The 19891-nt window shown below is 35.1% G+C and overlaps 1 long non-coding RNA gene across 1 annotated transcript in view; it reads right to left on the bottom strand.

Moving 5' to 3' along the window:
* LOC105489190 (uncharacterized) overlaps positions 1-19100 on the bottom strand; it is a 121055-nt gene extending 101955 nt beyond the window's left edge. The window contains exons 1-4 of the long non-coding RNA XR_011609141.1: positions 18921-19100; positions 15828-15974; positions 6087-6173; positions 1366-1405 (exon numbers count right to left, since the gene is read on the bottom strand). This is a non-coding gene — a long non-coding RNA (uncharacterized lncRNA). The remainder of the gene's footprint in view (positions 1-1365; positions 1406-6086; positions 6174-15827; positions 15975-18920) is intronic.
* Positions 19101-19891: the final 791 nt, after the last annotated feature.

Consider the following 19891-nt stretch of genomic DNA (forward strand, 5'->3'; position numbering starts at 1 on the left):
ACTGAAACCATAGAAACGCACGAAAAATTCAAAGTGAAGCCCAGTATTTGAGACTGTAAACAGGAAATGTCCCAATAAAAAGTCTATACAATTAATTCTTTATATGAAAATGAGCAGCGGTAGTGATGATACGGATTCAAAGGTAGCTAGAGCTAGTAGGAGTAGAGGTAAAAATGAAACACTACTTACAAAGAAGAGAGTGAAGTCAAGGTCTGTTTTTCCACAGGTTTATTAAAGGTCATGCACTTTCAGAAAAATGAGGAAAAGAATTAAACCTCTTGAACAAGGTCATCCAGAATTAGAGTTACAAAGTAACTAGAAATGTAGAGACAATTAACCAGATAATATCTTCACTCTAGGTTCTAGCAAGAAAGGTCCTATTTCCTTTTTATTCTTTCACTTCTTTCTTTTCAAAATTCCCTCATAGTCTACAGGAGAAGCAGAGAGACACCCGATTGCACAAAACATTTTCCTCCTTTCCCCGACTCCTACTACACGTGATGGGCCTTTCCTTCCATGAAAGCTTCCCTAGCCTCTTCAAAATTTTCAAACTACCTCTGAATTATCAAATTAGCACTATGGGAAAACTGATCATTGAGTGACTATCTCTATTTATATGTTATTATATGTTATATATTATTATGTAACATAACCACAGTGTGACATTATTAAAGGCAAAGACTATATTTTATTCAATAGTGTTCATCTTAAGCACATTTCCTGACCTAAAACAGGCATGCTGTGCAAGTGTTGAGTGAAAAAATAATCTGAATATTTCACGTAAAACAGTCTGATCAAACCTGTGCATTACTGAAATAGCTTGATGAAATTCAACCAACTTTTACCACAACTTTGGTCCCCACATTTTGCCATTTTGTGCTTAGAGTATCTCAGAGATCTATCTGCAAGTCAGATATTCCCTGTTTTATTGTAGCGAACTATTAGACATTCAGCATCACATCAAGGTAACTGGACAAAAGGATTAGTATGAAAACAATTAGCATAAAAATGAAACCATTTCCATTTTCTCATTGTAACAGTTTTGACTAAACAAGGCGTGTACCTCAAGTTTTTCTTGAGATTTGTTCCGTTCCTTTTCCCTCATGCCACATCTTCACACTTAAGTTAAATTCCTCTAGTGAATACAGGTTAGGTTCAAAGTAAAGCTACTAACACACCAATTTTGCAGATGGGAAAAAATGAGATTTAGAATTATTACTATAAGGAGACAGGGAACTAATGCATTGTGGAATCTTGATTTTCAGTTATACTTACTGACTCCCAAGCCCAAGCCCTATCCATGGAAAATATATCATTTACAACTAAAAAATATTCTTAAAATACAAGTAATTTGTAGAAACTTACCATTTTACTGATTTCTTCTCAAATCATAGACCTAACAACCCTGTTGGCAAAAATAGAATTAAATATTGAAGAATGTAAACAAAGCAAATTACCTATGTTTCATAATACCTATTTTAGAAATGCTGCATTTCTGGAGTTGGATTTGTTGTACAAATTATGCTCATAAAATGATGTAATTGAGTTGACACTCGTGATTACAAAACGAGAATTTTTGGCAGTGGTTTGTTTTCTCATTGTTTATAAAACATTATGTGACTGCCAAAATTCTAAATAAGATGTAAACTATGTTGAAGTTCTATTTCATTATACCTTAAATTTGTACTCTGCCAAAATATATTAGTGTATGTGTGTGTGTTTGTGTATGTGCATATGAGGATGCCTTTGTAACTATTGATAAAAGCATACTTATCAGAGTTTATTTTTAAAAACTATTAAGAGCAGTGTTAATTGAAGAATATTTATATAATTTTTTAATTTAGAGATATCTGACAAAAGTAAATGCCATTCATTATAACACCATTTAATAAATATGCACTAATATATAAAATAAAGTTTACTATCCATTTGGAATTTGTTTGACAATTGTTCTTAAAATTCAGGGAAAGAATCTCTAAGCCTTTTCCACGTAACAAAATTCTGCTCCAAATAGCATTGTTTTGATTCCAATATATTATTATGCAATTTACTAAAACTTGGAGAAAAATGCCCAAGGGGATTACACAAAATCAGTGCTACCTACATTTCATAATAGACAAACAGTAAATAAGTTCCATTTTATTCATTCACTAAATTTAGTTAATTTTCTGATACCACATTTTAAAATGGTTTCTCTTTTATGGCTTGTATCAAGCCAATCCGTAATCTAATCTATCAAAAAGGTGTTTAAGACTAATGGGTTACAACTGGATGGGTTATAAGATAAAATGATGGAGGGGAAGATCTAAAAGGATCTCAAATTTAATGGTTATTGGAATGAAAACATATTTAAAATCTGAAATATGCAGATACTTGGTTAAACGGAGCAAATTTAATAAATGGGTGCGGCATTGTGATTGAGGACTATGTGGGAAACATTGTATTATTTTTATTATCATCTTTATTAAAAGAAAAATAACAAAGGTCGTTACCCAGATAGAATGTATCACACATATGTGCCTGTAAGTTTTTTAACTTGATAAGGGTAAAAAAGAACATGTCAGTAATGAAATGAATCTTTATCTTTGGAAATAAAGGTAAATTTGATGCTTTGAATGAACAGACACCTTGTTTGACTAGAAATGATCATGATTCCAATTTCTTGTCAAACATGTTAGTTTCTTGCTGTCAGAGAATGCTGTTCCATTTCTGGTATTTCAGCATCAGGCTTTTGCTGTTACAAAACCAATGCCGTTGGCTGTCAGGGCTTTACAGTTTCAATTGGCAGACTTATCTGTCTTCAGCAGGATTAGACAGAAATATTTCTTATTCAGAGGCTGCTCCTGTGGAAGACGGCAGCAGCCCCAGGAAATCTGAGTATATTAGCTTCAAAGGACCTGTCTGCCACCCTTCTGACAGTACACTCTGCAAAGAACCTTCCGATCTCCTGCTCCCTGGGTGGTTTCCTCTGCATCTTAAATATGTATTTTCGGCATTACATACAAACTTCAGCAAGTTCTATGTTTTAATATTAATTTACATAAGTACAAAAACAAGCTATAGATTTTCACGCAATTGGTACTAGCCCTTTCTGGTAAATGATACTAAAACCGTGAGGAGAGATGGGAGACAATGAGTCTAAGATAAAACTGTCAGTAGAAAAAAACAAACGAGAATCTTTACCAATTGCTTATAACATTAAAATAGTACTCTTCTTTTAAAAACGTTGAATAATAGTTTCAAGTATTATTTACTAATAATAATAAAGGAGATCTCAGTGAAAGGCAGTTATTTGCCAAAAAAAAATGTAATTATTTCTGTACTTCTGAAAGTGTGCAAACTGCTTTAAAAGATCCCATGTGCATTTTCCTTTTCTGTTTTGTATTTTCTCGCTCCTCACTGCCCCCTCTCACTCCTTCCCCCATCAAAAAAAGACAAACAAAGGTGCTGTAAGTCTAGAATGTGCGTGTGTGTGTGTTTCCTTTTTTTCCCAAGAGACTACATCTCTTAGTATTTATATGCCTCTAAAATTTTATCAAGTGCTTTATAATCCATTCATTGAATATTTTATTACTCCATAAAATCTGCAAACATGTCTACTTAGAAAATCCCAACCCTCTCTCTAGCATGGGAAAATGGCCCATAGCATTGAAAAATGTCAGTGACCACAGTCAAGTATGACTTTATTTTTGTAGAGACAGAAATAAAACCTATACGGAATATTTCTTTAATTGCCATTTTTAACATGTTGTATTGGTAAATCATGGAGTCTGTCTGGTCTATGTCACTGTCTTTGTTATGATTGTGAGGTTTTATTTATTTATTTTTATGCCACCACTCTTTCAGAAGGATCTCAACTGATGAATAAGTAGCATGTTTCACTGACTTATTCAGTGCCTTTGAAAGAAACAGTATAGTGTGTTATTTTCTTAACTGGATAAATTTTAAGTGATTTTTTAAGGCCTAGCAATAAAATTCAGTTCATAGAATAATGATAATCAGAAGCCTTTATGGCGGAAAAAAAAAGTAGATAATTTTACATCTTAAGTTGCTTTGCTGCAAAAAAGTAAAATATTGCCTTGATAAATAACCATAAGTTTAGTAACTTACAATACATGACAATCAATAGCTTTAGAGCTCAAAATATTTATTTGAAACCTAACAAACAACTGCTTAAATTGGTCAATAAAAATAACTTTACTGCCTAATTGTTATTTAATACTGATTTACTTTTCACCAAGGCCCCCAAAATCATACAATATAAACATGCGGCACTGTCTCTTTAGGGCTGACTTCACAATTACAGATTTGATTACCATTAAATACCTTGTGCTCATACACATTTGCAGCTATACCCACGAAAACACAGTTGACTAATTAGGTTTTTCTCATAGAAATTTTGTTTTCAGCCGGGCGCGGTGGCTCAAGCCTGTAATCCCAGCACTTTGGGAGGCCGAGACGGGTGGATCACGAGGTCAGGAGATCGAGACCATCCTGGCTAACACGGTGAAACCCCATCTCTACTAAAAAATACAAAAAACTAGCCGGGCGAGGTGGCGGGCGCCTATAGTCCCAGCTACTCGGGAGGCTGAGGCAGGAGAATGGCGTGAACCCGGGAGGCGGAGCTTGCAGTGAGCTGAGATCCGGCCACTGCACTCCAGCCTGGGCGACAGAGCGAGACTCCGTCTCAAAAAAAAAAAAAGAAATTTTGTTTTCAATTTTATAATTTTCATCAGTGTATTTATCTGGCAAAGTGTTCCACATCTCAGTCAAAGTACAAAATCTAAATTAAGAACAGCATAGTGATGCCATTAGCTTATGGTACAATTTCAAGTTCCCATATCTCCATTATATGGCACTGATCCAGTCAAGTGACAATTATGAATTATGCATCATGAGAGCACAGAGGATTTCTCTGAAGGTGTTTGCAAAGATTTCAGAGAAAATATTAATTTATCCCCTCTCATACTGAACATTAATTTAGTGTCTACTATGTGAGGAGTACTGACTAAGCATAAAGCTGCTCCTTTAGGGAAAAAATACCAGTGAATTTTAAAAGGCATTTCATCTTGTTTGAGTATAATTTTCAAAAACAAAGCTCCTATTTTTCTGATTGTGTGTGCATGTATGTGTATGTAACAGAAAATAATATTATTGGACAAGTAATCAAGGTAAATTATGTTTTTCTTTATGGACTATAAATGGCAGTTTATATAGTTAGTGTTATAAGAAGAAAAACACTAGACTGAGGCTTTGGCACACCTTTTTGCATCTATGAAAATAAAATAATTGAGGGATCACTTGTCTATCCAGTAAAAGGGACAGCAGGAATTAATAATACATTAAATGTTCTAAAAGTTTTACCCAACTACTTCATTTATGTGTCCCTGTATCCAGTACAAATACATTTACTTATACTTATCAACAAGAAAAAAAAAAAAAATGAATGGCATGTGTTCCACTTATATGCTGTGTCTATCTCAGTGTTCTAAGCCAGAAAATAAATAAGTTCTAATTCAAAAAAAAATTAAATATTTATCAGCCTGAAAATAATAATATGTATTTTGCTAAGCTTGCTACCTCTTTCCCTATTGATGCTTATTGCCTTTGGTTTATATAATTCTAATTCATCTATTTTAGAAATCAACATTGAAGTGAAATGCAGTCTTTAGAAAAGAGCAAAGGCTGGAAAGAGGCATGGTTCTAATATTACAGAAAATGATCTGTTTTCATTATGACATGATGATTCATTTTTTTCCCTAAGTGTGACTCTTTAAATAGAGAAGAAGCTTATTTTCTAATATTTATTTCCTCTCTAAGTTGTTTTTTATTAGAAATGGTATTGCTTCAAGCTGACATTTTTCTAATATTGGTATGGTTTTTCGTACATTTTATGTCATTAAAAATTATGCATGGCTCAACAACAGCATATCCCAATTGAGTCATATCAATGTAAATAAAAATGCAAAGAGGCGAAGTCGATAATATTACCAAAAAATTGGTGTTTAGGGTATAATATGGAGATTCATACTGCACAGATGTTCAGCAGAAATAAGATCTGCACCTCAATTGAGTAAGAGTATTACCTGTTTTATTGCTCTGTCTATGTACAGCAGGCAAGGGTAGAGAGACTGTGACCTTGAATGCATCACAGAAGAACATGCTGCTTGCTGCTTTAGAAAAAAGAAAAAAAAAAAAAAATCACTACTCAAAGTTATGTTCAAACAGTTGAAAAACAGTAATAATAAAAAAGTTAAAATTATAAAAACATTAAACCAACAAATATGACAATATCTAGTGTTTACATTTCGGGTGGAAGCTGTGAATGCATAAATCACAAGAGATAAAAAATGGATAAACAAGATAAAAAATGGAAAAAGAGGAAAAATGGAAAAAGGGAAGCTATTTTATTTTCTCATTTAGACAGGGGATTCAAAGAATGAATTACATTCCTACATTGTATATAACCAGATAATTAAGGGCTATAATTTGCAACATGATTATTGTGCATTTTGTCTGGGAAGGTTCCACCCAAGTATTCACTTTGGTGGAGTTTGTAACTAACTCATTTTCCTTCTCAATGTGTTGTGTATACATACATTTTTATAATAAATTAATTAAAAATTTAGTTATCCCCATTCCTAATGCTAATAGTCAGAAGCAAGAGTTACCCATGAACTTCAAAGGGTAAAGGTCATTTCTAATAAAATTTGAGCATCATCCTGAAAAGACAAAACAAAACAAAACAAAAAAACTAACTCTAGCCTTTCCCTAAATCAATGTAGTTCAACTTCCTAAACCCCTTCCCTTAGTTTAGCTTGACCCTCCAACCAACAGTTACCTAAGGGAATTGCAGCATTGATTGGGTCTGAAACAGTAGTATTTCCTGAATTTTGGCATTTTCTTCACTAGCAGACATAACCAAAAAACATAACTAATATGTTCATATCTGTCATCAATAGACATAGCAATAATTTTACATCACAGTAGAGATATATCTCCTCAAAATGAAGATCGAAATCCATGTCTCCTCAAACAAAAATCAGAATTTTTCTTCTGCTCAGCAAAAATTGTCTTAACAACCATAATGGTTCAAGAAAATTTTAGCAAGTATCTTCACCAAGCTAGAGACATTGGTTTATTCATCCCTGGATCCTCAAGGCTCAGTCCTGGGTAAGAATAAGTTTGTTAAAGCAACTTTTCTTTTTTTTAAAAGAGACAGATCTTTTGCTACTGTAAGGAAGCATTTAAACTGCCTTACAATAAATAACTATTAACTGTCCTTAATAGTATTTAATTTTATATATAAATTTTCCTTTATAAAAATTATTTCAATGTTGTTATTGGGATCACATAGAAATTAACCATGTCAGTCTTCATAGAGTAGGAGACACTTAGATTAGTAATTAAAACATAAGTATTTTTTCAAAAACTAGAGATGAAGTGGTCAAATGGCTAAAGTCTGTCTAGCAAAGAATTTATATATAAGGTCATAGAATGCAAGATTTTGGAGACAAAGTTGAAACAAGTCAATAGAAAACAACAGGATAATCAGAGAAAATATGCAATCCACATATCTCTATGCAAAGTAATTATCTGGTGCTTATAAGTAGAATTTATTAATTGGAAAAATGCAGAGATACCAAGTAAGAAGGCTTCCATAAGGGCTGTCTGTGATAAGTGGAGGACTCTTGACTATGGAAATGGCTGAAATTCTGTCTTTCTCACCTGAGGAGCTCCATTTGGGTGTTCTTAGCACCATGTTTGAATAGTTCTATGAAATAGTAAAAATCACAGATATACTAAGGACTCCAATTTGAAACTATTTTTATCCATTCTGTCATTCCTATGATGTAAGTTGAGAGTTAGTAGTTAAAACTGAGAGAACATAGGACATATCACAAAGATAGCATAGAATGGAAAGAGAAAAGGAAAGAAGATAAAATGTAAAGCCTTAGATAATCTGTGTGTGTGTGATCATAAAACAACACAAATAATGAGACAGATTTCTGCTTTGAGCCAAGATGGAAAAACAGAGACTGGATTTATTCTCCCACTTGACCAAAAATAGGGGTAAAATACACAAAACAATGAGTTCCTCTTTTTTTCAAGTTCTATTTCTTTAGAGAGGAAAGGATTCTTGTGATGTCACATGTAATGGTAAATATAAAAATGGCTTTTGAGGGCCAGGAGCGGTGGCTCACACCTGTAATCCCAGCACTTTGGGAGGCCGAGGCAGGCGGATCACGAAGTAAGGAGATCGAGACCATCCTGGCTAACATAGTGAAACCCCGTCTCTACTGAAAATACAAAAAATTAGCCAGGCATGGTGGTGGGCACCTGTAGGCCCAGCTACTTGGGAGGCTGAGGCAGGAAAATGGCGTGAACCTGGGAGGTGGAGCTTGCACTGAGCCAAGATCAAGCCACTGCACTCCAGCCTGGGTGACAGAGTGAGATTCTGGGGGAAAAAAAAAAAAAAAAAAAAAAAAAAAAAAAAAAAAAAAAAGACCTTCAGAAACACTTATCTTGAAGAAACAGGGTATTTATATAACATTGAAGTATCTCTCCCAAAGTAGTTGTTATTTACTGAGGTGATTTTATTTTAACAATTTAGACGTTATACAAAAATTAATTCAAGATAGATTAAAGACTTAAATGTAAAACCCAAAACCATAAAAACTCTGGAAGAAAACCTATGTAATACCATTCAGGACATAGGCATGGGCAAAGACTTCATGATGAAAACATCAAAAGCAATTGCAACAAAAGCCAAAATTGACAAATGGAATCAAATTAAACTAAAGAGCTTTTACACAACAAAAGAAACTTCATCAGAGTGAACAGGCAACATACAGAATGGCAGAAAAATTGTGTAATCTACCCATGTAACGACAGTCTAATATCCAGAATCTCCAAGGAACTTAAACAAATTTATAAGAAAGACAACAACAACAAATAACCCATCAAAAAATGGGCAAAGTATATGAACAGACACTTCTCAAAAGAAGACATTTATGTGGACAAGAAACATAAAAAAAGCTCAACATCATTGATCATTAGAGAAATGCAAATCAAAACCACAAACATATACCCTCTCACAACAGTCAGAATGGTGATTATTAAAAAGTCAGAAAACAATAGATGCTGGTGAGGCTACGGAGAAATAGAAATGCTTTACACTGTTAGTGGGAAAGGAGTGTAAATTATTTCAACCATTATGGAAGACAGTGTGGCAATTCCTCAAGGATCTAGAACTAGAAATACCGTTTGACCCAGCAATCCCATTACTGGGTATATATTCAGAAGAATATAAATGATTCTGTTATAAAGACACATCACATGTATGTTTATTGCAGCACTATTTACAATAGTAAAGATGTGGAACCAACCCAAATGGCCATCAAAGATAGACTGGATAAAGAAAATGTGGTATATATATATACTGTGGAATACTATGCAGCCATAAAAGGAATGAGATCATGTCCTTTGCAGGTAATGGATGAAGCCATCATCCTCAGCAAACTAACACAGAAACAGAAAACCAAACACCACATTTTCTCACTCATAAGTGGAAGTTGTACAGTAAGAACACATGGACACAGGGAGGGAGACAACACACACTAGGGCCAGGCAGGGGGAGGGGGGTAAGGGGAGGGAGAGCATTAGGACAAATAGCTAATGCATGTGGGGCTTAAAACCTAGATGATGGCTTGATAGGTGGAGCAAATCATTATGGCACACTTATAACTGTGTAACAAACCTACACATTGTGCGTTTGTATCCCAGAATTTAAAGTAAAATTTTAAAAAATACTTTAAAAAAATTATTTCAATAGGTTTTTGGGGAACAGGTGGTATTTGTTTACATGGATAAGTTCTTTAGTGGTGATATTTGAGATTTTGATGCATCCATCATCCAAGCAGTGTACACTGTACCCAATGTGTAGTCTTCTATCCCTCACCCTATCCTCACCCATGTCCCCAAGTCTCCAAAGCCCATTGTGTCATTCTTATGCCTTTGCATTCTTATAGCTTAGCTCCCAGTTATAAGTGAGAACATATGACGTTTGGTTTTCCATTCCTGATTTACTTCACTTAGAATAATCGTCTCCAACTCTATCCTTGCTGGAAATGAGATTATTCTATTCTTTTCATGGCTGAGTAGTGAGTAGTATTCCATGGTGTGTGTGTGTGTGTGTGTGTGTGTGTGTGTGTGTGTATCACATTTTCTTTATCCACTCATTGTTTATTTGGGCTGGTTCCATATTTTTGCAATTGCAAATTGTGCTGCTAAACATATGCATGTGCAAGTCTTTTTCATATGACTTCTTTTCCTCTGGGTAGATGCTGGATCAAGTGGTAGATCTACTTTTAGTTCTTATGTTCAATGTCATGCAATAAACAATGGTTCCTTGAGAGAAGCAATCTTGGAGAAACCTGTAATTGCAATTGCACGAGCTCACTGCCTGAGAGAATATTCAAGCCATACCACAAGGAGAAGCAACCCAGTTGGAACCCAATGAACTCCTTGAATAAAGAATATGGAGCGAGGTGTCTGAGGATACCCAGGCAGTAGGCAGAGTAGATCAAGGCTAGTAGAAGGGACTAACAAAGAAGAGAGAGCTACGCAGAAAGAGAACTCTGAAGGTATGCCAACGGATCCTCTCAAATATTTTGCAGAGTGCTTGTCAGTCCAGACATGTAGAACACCATAGACTGGGGGAAACATTCACCACTACTCTTAAAACAAAAGCTTGATAAATCAGATTTTATTAAAACCAAGCCACAGGCTTGAAGAAGGTATTTACAGTACTTTTAAGAACTGTATCCAGAATATACAAAAATTGATGTAAATCAATAGAAAGAGCTCTGCCAATTCAATTTTAAAATAGTTTATATATTAGAACAAGTACTTTATGAAAAAATATATGAAAATGGCCAATATACATATAGAAAATTTTTCAAATTCATTTGTCATATAAGAAATGCAAATTAGAATGACAACGAGGAAACTCTAAAAACCCACCAGAATATCTAATGTAAGAATGACTGAAAATACCAAGTGTTGGACAGAAGGTGGAGATAGCAGAATGCATATATAATCATGTGGAGTATAAGTTGGTACAATGACTTTAAAAAAAAAAAATGCTTTACAGTGTGGCCTGGCGCGGTGGCTCAAGCCTGTAATCCCAGCACTTTGGGAGGCCAAGGCGAGTGCATCACCTGAGGCCAGGAGTTCGAGACCAGCCTGACCAACATGGTGAAACTCTGTCTCCACTAAAAATACAAAAATTAGCCAGGAATGGTGGCGCGTACCTGTAATCCCAGCTACTCACAAGGCTAAGGCAGGAGAATCTCTCCCAGCTACTCAGGAAGCTGAGGCAGGAGAATCACTTGAACCCGGGAGGCAAAAGTTGCAGTGAGCCGAGATCATGCCACTGCACTCCAGCCTGGATGGCAGAGTGAGATTCCATCTCAAAAATAAATAAATAAATCAAAAGGAAAGTTTGGCAGTATCAGCTGAAGTCCACACACACTTATCATATGACTCAGCAATTTAGCTGCTAGGTATTTTCCCAACATAGTTGAATACTTAAATTCACCAAAAGGCATATGGACAAATGTGTACAGAAGGTTTAATTTTAAACGTACTTAACTGGAAACAATCCAAAACCCATCAGGAGCAAAATGCCTACTGAAAACGAAAGTGTATTCATTCAGTGGAGTGATGTTCAAATTAAACAAAAATCTCTGCAGCTATATGCAACAACATGTAATATTCTGACAGATAAACAAAAGTGCATTCTGAGATTCCATTCACATGCAGTTCAAGAGATTTAGTTTTTTGAGTTTTAAATTTAATATTAAATTTGTTGTTTCAACGTTAAGCCTCAACAGTTATTTTAAAAATCACAATAATTATTCTATTAGAGCAGGTAGTGATTAAGAAAATAAAGGTAATCATAAAAAATTAACCTGTGATCATCACTAACTAGTGATGAAAATAGAATGTTGTTGAATAAGTGTGCCTGGGTCTATAGTGAAATTTACTGCAAAGCAGGCGATTTCTGGGTAACAGAAGAAAAAGGAGGGAGAGGAGAAAGGAAAGGGGAAAGTAAAGGTGAGGGAGAGGAAAGGGAAAAAAGAAAGATGAGAAAGAAAGAGAGAGAGAATTAGAGAAGTAAATAAAGAAATGAGAGAGAGAAAAGGAAAACTCAAAACACTTAATTATTTAAAGAAACCTGACTTCATAGCATGTTCTTCTGATTATAAAGTACAGATTTCAAATTCTATATTTTGAATATCTACCTTCATTTCCAGTCTCGTCAAAAATTCAAACAATGACTTTCCTTTCTTTGGAAGCCTTACCTATGATCTTTTTTTGTTAATCATCTTTATACACAGATATTAATATTTTTATTTTTAGAATTTATGATGTTGAACTATACTAGCTACTTGTGGTTTGGAAATTGCAACTATCTGGACATTTTCTTGAAATTCCTATGATGAATAACTGTAACACTGCAGCTAGAAAGGAAAAATCATAGCACATTTTAAATAAATCATAAGGTTTGTCAACAAAACAGTCTAAGAACAAAACATTAACATTGTGCTGAACAATCTGCTGTGTTGCCACAAATAAAACATCAGGGACATGCTTATATGCATTTGAAATCTGATCACTGTTTGCCTAAATAACACCTGCACACAAATGCATTTTTAAAATTTCAATCCCTTAGCTGTCGCTGTCTCCTTGTACCTTGAATGCCTTTCATCTCCTTTTCATCATACTGAATTTCTATTCATACTTCAATGTTTAGTTCAAATGCTATCATTTTTATGAAGTCCTCACAGATCCTCCTGTCAAAATGAATTTGTCTTTCCTCTGACTTCACTCAGCATCATACTTGTGCTATGGTTTACCATTGATTTTAATTTGACTTTTAATTAATTAATTAATTAATATTGTTTTATGTACGGTTTATAAATCGAAAGATAGTAGGATTTATCAAATATGCCTACCTTATCGCTCTTATCCACATAACATCCAAAATTAATATTTTCAATATACAATTATGTAATGATACTCCTCTGCTTCCAACTCTTCATGATTTCTCATCTCACTTGAATAATATCTGAGAACATTGTCATCAGTCATGGATTAACATGTTGTTTTTTCTGCTCACCTCCATCATAGCCTCTTACTACTCAACATTTGATGTCTAGGTTTCATTAACACTACTTACATTCTAATCATCAAATATACCAATATCTTATCCACTCTGTATCAACTACACAGATAAACCACTCAATCTAGCATACCACTTTCCTAGACACATTCAGTTGTATCACTGTTGTATTTCCTACAGCATTTATCACTAAGTGATATTTTGTTGTCTGTTTTTTTTTTTTTTTTAACTGACCTCAATCACTAACAGATAATCTCAATTAAGCAGAAACCTTTCCTCTCTTTATTGCTTTATCTCTGTGCCTGGAACAGACACAAAAGAATATTTGCTAATAAATTACTTATAATATCACCATGACCCATGATGGGCTGATTTAATTAATGGCTTTATTTTGTCTTTCCTCCGTCTATCTATATCCTTTAATGTTAATTGTTCTCAATAGTGAGACAAGGTTTATTTCCCTCTGTTTGGTTTTGGACTGACATTTAACTTGCTTTGGCAGATAGAATATAGGAGAAATAACTATGTCAATTCTAAATATTGGCCTCTGGAAACCTTCTGAATTTTCATTTGACTGCTCTTGTACAATATCACTTTGTCATAAGAATATGCCCAGGGTAGACAGCCATAGGATGAATTATATGGAGCAGAGATGTGTCTAGACAATTGTGCAGCTGAGGCCATCTTAGAACAACCAACAACCAGTTAATCACCAGACATGTAAGAAATCTCAGCCAAAAAAAGCAGAACATGATATGCAGGTGACTACAGAGACATGAATGAGCTCCCATCAACACTAAAAGAACCACTCACCACAGATTTGTGCATTAAGTTAATGATTGTTTTAAGCCACTGAATTTTGTGTGATTTGTTATGTAGAATTACTGTGGCAAAAGATAATTCACATGCCATAGTATCTTGCAAATCATAAAGTCTCAATGTGTGTTAGTTGGAATGTCTTCAAATTAAATATATCTCTATACTAAACTTCTTCTTTGAGCTAAAATTTTACATCTCCAACTGCCTGGTGTATTTCTAAACTAAATGGAACAGTTTCATCAAATTCTGCCTCCTTTCTCCATGACCTAGGCATGAGGTTCCAAACTTTATATCAGCATTGACTACTTTTTTTTTTTAATCTCCATATTCAGTGTTACTGTGGGCTATCAATTATTCCTAAACGGAAACATTTCAATCCATACTTCCTTGTCTAATTTTATTGGCACCATGCTAGTCCAGCAATTCCAGAAGTCAGCCAAATAGATGGAGAATAGTAACTTATATCGTGCAGTGTTTTACAATATTCAAAACATTTTCGTACTGCATTCTATTTAATGGCTACAACCACCTTGGATCATTCTACATAGACCTTCCTATCTTCACTTAAACGTTGATGAAACTGAAACTCTGAGAAGATAAGTAAAATCTTTCTAACTTCTAGTTCAGAGTCCTCTTCACTACACTATGTCTGACTAACTTAGCAGCCTCCTAGCTTATTTACCTAGTTTCAGTTTCTACTCATTCTGCCCACAAAATGGTAAAAAATGAACATTCCTCAGACTATCCTTCCATTTCCCTGTTCAACAACTTAAATATTTATTATTTAGAGCATTAAGTTTAAATTTGCCAAAATTTAAGGTTTTCATTATGCTTTTAATTTTTTCTGGTGACCTTCAAGACCTCAAAAATCATTATACTAAAATATGTTTTCTACTTTATACGACACATTTTACTGAATCCTATAAACACCTCTTAATAGTTATTTTATCAATGCTTCTTTAGTTCAGTAATCTGGAATACATCCTCGTTTGAACTATAAAATATTCCATGAATATGAGAAACTATTATGAATTCATAAAATTTTTTAAATAAAATTTTAAATGCAATGCCTCTGGTCCCAGCCTAATAAGGTTACCTTAAATCTTCTATTTTTACTGTCTCTTATGGTCCTACTCTAAAAACATATTTAAGTGGAGCAAATCACATATTAAGGGATTCGTCACAAAATTATAAAGATGGTGCATTGTTTCACGCCGGGGCCGTAACACACTGTCAGAGAAGTCTCTTCACTTCCCATTTTTTATTGAAGAAGTTAACATATATTTGGTTGAGAACTCAAGTCTGGAAAAAAGAAAGTATTGTGAAGTGTCAGGATTAATGGGTCTTAAAATTTAACAGCAAGCTAGAAAGCCTGGGTGGTAGAGTAGGTAGGTTGCAAATTCCCTGGGCACAGAGTAGGAAGAGAAGGATGAATCGCACATCATAGAAGTAAATATAAAATATGCAGACCAGTCTAACATTTTTGCTATGTGGTGTCACTTTTTCTTTGCTTTCAGCCTAAATGAATTATCTTCCTAAACATAAAGAAGATAGAAGACCTTTCAGCCACTATGTCATCCCAGGTGATGCCAATCCAGTCCTACACCCACATGGAACTTTAACCACTACTCATGCTATCTACACAAGGTAAGAAAGAAAGGAAGTGAAGGAAATTAATAATTGATTAATATGAAATATGCATACGTGTCACAGCCCAGACTTCTGCAGTTTATTTGAGGCTGGGGTAACAATGATAAGGTCCTTCTTCCATCACATTCTAGGCTCCTGAAATAGCAATTTACTAGGTAGGGTTCTTTACCATATAGATTAACCCAAATTCCTCAAAGATGCCTTCTTTCTGGAGTAGTTTAAATTGAGACCGTTGGTCTGGCATGATGTTGAATAGAATACCATGACTGTGATGAGGCACTGTGTTAGTCCACCGATGGTGGTACTGGCAAACTCACTGTAGACAGGGAAAGAAAATGAATTTTATAAATATATGCCTGGTTATGATGAAGATAAATTATTACCTTCTTGATGAAAAATGTCCATTGCAATCATCCTGAGAAGTAGTTTGCTGGTCCTCCCCAGGAATCATGTACATTGCTGGCTTGTGATAGTATTAATAGTAGCTTGAGCACTCAGCAGATTTAATAGCCAAATTGGCCATGAAGTTGAGGCTTTGGAATGCATATATATTTCTGTTGCCATGGCCATTCTATATATAAGTGTTTTAATCAAACTCTGTTGATCAAGGAAAGAGGCTGGTTGAATGCTACAAAACAGCTGCCGACCAGCGTTAGCTCCCTCTGTATCAGATGCTCTCTGGTGTGCACTCACATTGGACTAGATATCCTCACTTTATTCCAAGAGGTCTTTCTATATTACTTTCTCACAGACATCCTTATCTTGTTCTTTTAAAATCCCAAAAATCATCATGCAGAGAAACCCAGGTCATATAGTGCACAGAAGCCAGTTTTTCCAGGCACAGAACAAGTCAGAGAAGAAGGATAGACTGGGGATTGGGGATTTGGAGGTGGCTGGGGAATTTTAAACAAGAACATAGTAAGTGATTGCATTTTTCTCTACCCCAAGGTTAATCTCAAGTTCTGCCTAGTTCAGGCTATACTAAATTATATTGCAGTATGACTAATAAGGTAGAAAATCAGCCAAGTTTATGCCCTTCTTGCTACAAGCTTACTGGTCCTTTTAATTTCTCTCATGTAGTGAATCATCACCAGAAACGTAGAGAGTTCCTCTCTAAGTAACTCAGCACCAGAACACTTTAGATATCAATCTACACATTTATTCATAGCAGCATCATGCTATTATCTTTGGTTCATAATTTTATTTCTGGATCGTAACATTTTTGATTCTTCAGAAAGGGTTTTTGGAAAAATATAATCTGTATTTTTTTCAAATGATAAAAATTAGTATTATCTTCCCTGAAGTATTCACTCTTGTGTGTATTTACTATTTTTTGGTAATATTATCCACTAAGGATATTTCTCATATTCCTACAGTAACATAAAGCTACATATGTCAATGAAGAGATTTTTGGATGTAAATTTTTCCTCCTGGGACTTTGCTTACTTTTACAGGAGTGGTACTCAACCAGGACTGTACATTGGAAGAATCTGAGTAGAACAAACAAACAAACAAAAACTGATTAAATGAAATAAAATAAGGAATCCGTGTTATTTTGTTTGTTCATTTCGTGTGCATGTGTGTGTGTGTGTGTGTGTGTGTGTGTGTGTGTGTCTGTCGCCCAGGCTGGAGTGCAGTGGCGCGATCTCCGCTCACTGCAAGCTCCGCCTCCCAGCTTCACGCCATTCTCCTGCCTCAGTCTCCCGAGTAGCTGGGACTGCAGGCGCCCACCTCCACGCCTGGGTAATTTGTTGTATTTTTAGTAGAGATGGGGTTTCACCATGTTAGCCAGGATGGTCTCGATCTCCTGACCTTGTGATTCGCTTGCCTCAGCTTCCCAAAGTGCTGAGATTACAGGCGTGAGCCACCGAGGGATCAGTATTTTAATAACTACCTTGGATATTTTAATGTTTGAAAATTACTGATTTACTTAAAGACCTTCAAATTCTCTAGTTCTTAAGTTAGCCTTCTCAATTCACAAAATTATTTAGTATTTGTTTTTTTATAAAGTTACATTGTTGTTTCTAAATTGTATCCTTTATTGTATCATATAGGTCACTGAATCTTTAATTTTACAAGCTGAGCTTTCCACTTGCATAAATTCTGATATCATTTATGTAAATGAAAATAATGCCAGTTATAAGAAAATGATAATTAACATGTGACAGTGGTATTTAAATTTCCTTAAGTAAATCTGTTGAGTGTCCTTTTCATTGCAATTCATGGAAAGGATAATTATAAAATTGAAATAAAACATATATCATGGACAGATTATTTTCTTCAGATGTATTAAAAATCAAAAGTTCTAAAACTATTAAATGATATAGTTAAAAAGCACAGGAGCTTTATTTTTAGTTTAAATACTTTTGTAAGTTCAAAAACTTTCACTACTGTTTTTATTATAAATGTAATGTTAAGTTAAAAAAAAATGAGCAATGAAAAGCAGAGAGGCACCCACACAAAAATCACCCCCAAATACTCTGATTAGAGAGAAACAATTTATAAAGTTTAGCCTGCATTCTTGAAGTATGTTTAATGATAAAGTTTCTAAAGACTCTAACAATTTTCAGACAAGTACTTGGTAGGAATTTATAAATATTTTAATAAATATAGCCCATAATAAAACCTCTTCCTCATGCCATCTGAAATAACATTCACTATTTCTTTTTGCAGTTATCATTGACATCTCTCTAGCCCTATTCCATCCATGTCATTGGTTGTTTTATTTTATTATTTATTTTATTTTATTTTATTGAGACAGAGTCTTGCTCTGTCACCCAGGCTGGAGTGTAATGGTGCAATCTTGGCTCATCACTACCTCCACCTCCCTGACTCAAACGATTCTCGAGCCTCAGTCTCCTGAGTAGCTGGGATAACAGGTGTCCACCACCACGCCCAACTAATTTTTGTATTTTTAGTACGGACGAGGTTTCACCATGTTGCGCAGGCTGGTCTCAAACTCCTGACCTCAAGTGATCCCGCTGCCTCAGCCTCCCAAAATGCTGGGATTACAGGTATGAGCTACGGTGCTCAGTCTCGCTGGTTATGTTAATAACTGCATAAATTATTTCTTAAAACACTGGTCTGTCAAATATTTATATTCTTCCAGTAAATATTTCTCACCCCTCCTTACCTACTCACTCCTACCTACTCCTTGCTATTGCTATACATTAAATCTGATTTTTAACAGTAACTATTAACACCACCCCTTCAACATATCAGTCTGAAAATAAGAGCGCATCTGCAATTTTCTATCTTGTACCTTCTGGTGAATTGGCGTCATTGTCTGGGGTAAATACTCAAGGTCAGTCATCTCATGCCAGGCAAGTCGAAGGCACAGACACTCAAGACGTGTGTTTAAGAGTGGAAGTTTAACAGGCAAGAGAGAAAGGAAAACAGCTCTCCCTCTCACCTGTAGAGAGTGAGGGGGCGCATGAGCAGGTCTTCCGGTTTCGTGGTCAAATGCATGGGGCTTTATAGCAGAGCTTGAGGAGGCGGTGTCTGAGTTGCATTGAGCCTCAGAGATTGGTTGGACCAGGTGTGACGTTTGCATAGCGCGCTAAGAAGCTGACCATGCGCCCTAACCTTTTATTATGCAGATGGATTCTCTACCTAGCCAGCAACATATTGTCTGTTCCTTATTGTACACGTGGTTGACAAAGAGAAGGGAAGATGGAGCCACCATGTTTAACAAGCCTAGTCCCCAGGTAGCCTTTTCCTACTGGCACAGCTGCCGGCATTCACCCGTGCAAGCTTCCAGCTGCTTATTTATGCCTGCAGTTCCATTTTACAGGCTGTTCTTTGTTAGGAAAAAAAAATGATTTTTGTTAAAAGGAAGCCTTACTTAGGACTTCCTTACCCTGATTAATTAATTTCTATTTAACCCCTATATCATTAGCATTCTAGCCCCAACAATCCTTCAACCTTACTAGGATCTATGTTCCATGGATCTACCAATTTTTTATTTTATTTATTTATTTGATTTATTTTTCTATTTTTATGTTCTTTGCCTACTTTGTTTCTTTGTGAAAATAATTTTAGCTTTTAGATTCAGGAGGTACATGTGCACGTTGTTATATGGGTGTATTGCATAACGCTGAGGTTTGGACTACAAACGATCCCATCACCCAGGTAGTCAGCATGGTACACAATAGATTTTTCAGGGCTTGTCCTCTTTCTTCTCTTCTCCATCTAGAGTCTCAGTGTCTATATATAGTTTCCATCGTTCCATCC

The sequence above is a fragment of the Macaca nemestrina genome, chromosome 1 (assembly GCF_043159975.1).
Source record: "Macaca nemestrina isolate mMacNem1 chromosome 1, mMacNem.hap1, whole genome shotgun sequence".
In the NCBI taxonomy this organism is placed as follows: domain Eukaryota; kingdom Metazoa; phylum Chordata; class Mammalia; order Primates; family Cercopithecidae; genus Macaca; species Macaca nemestrina.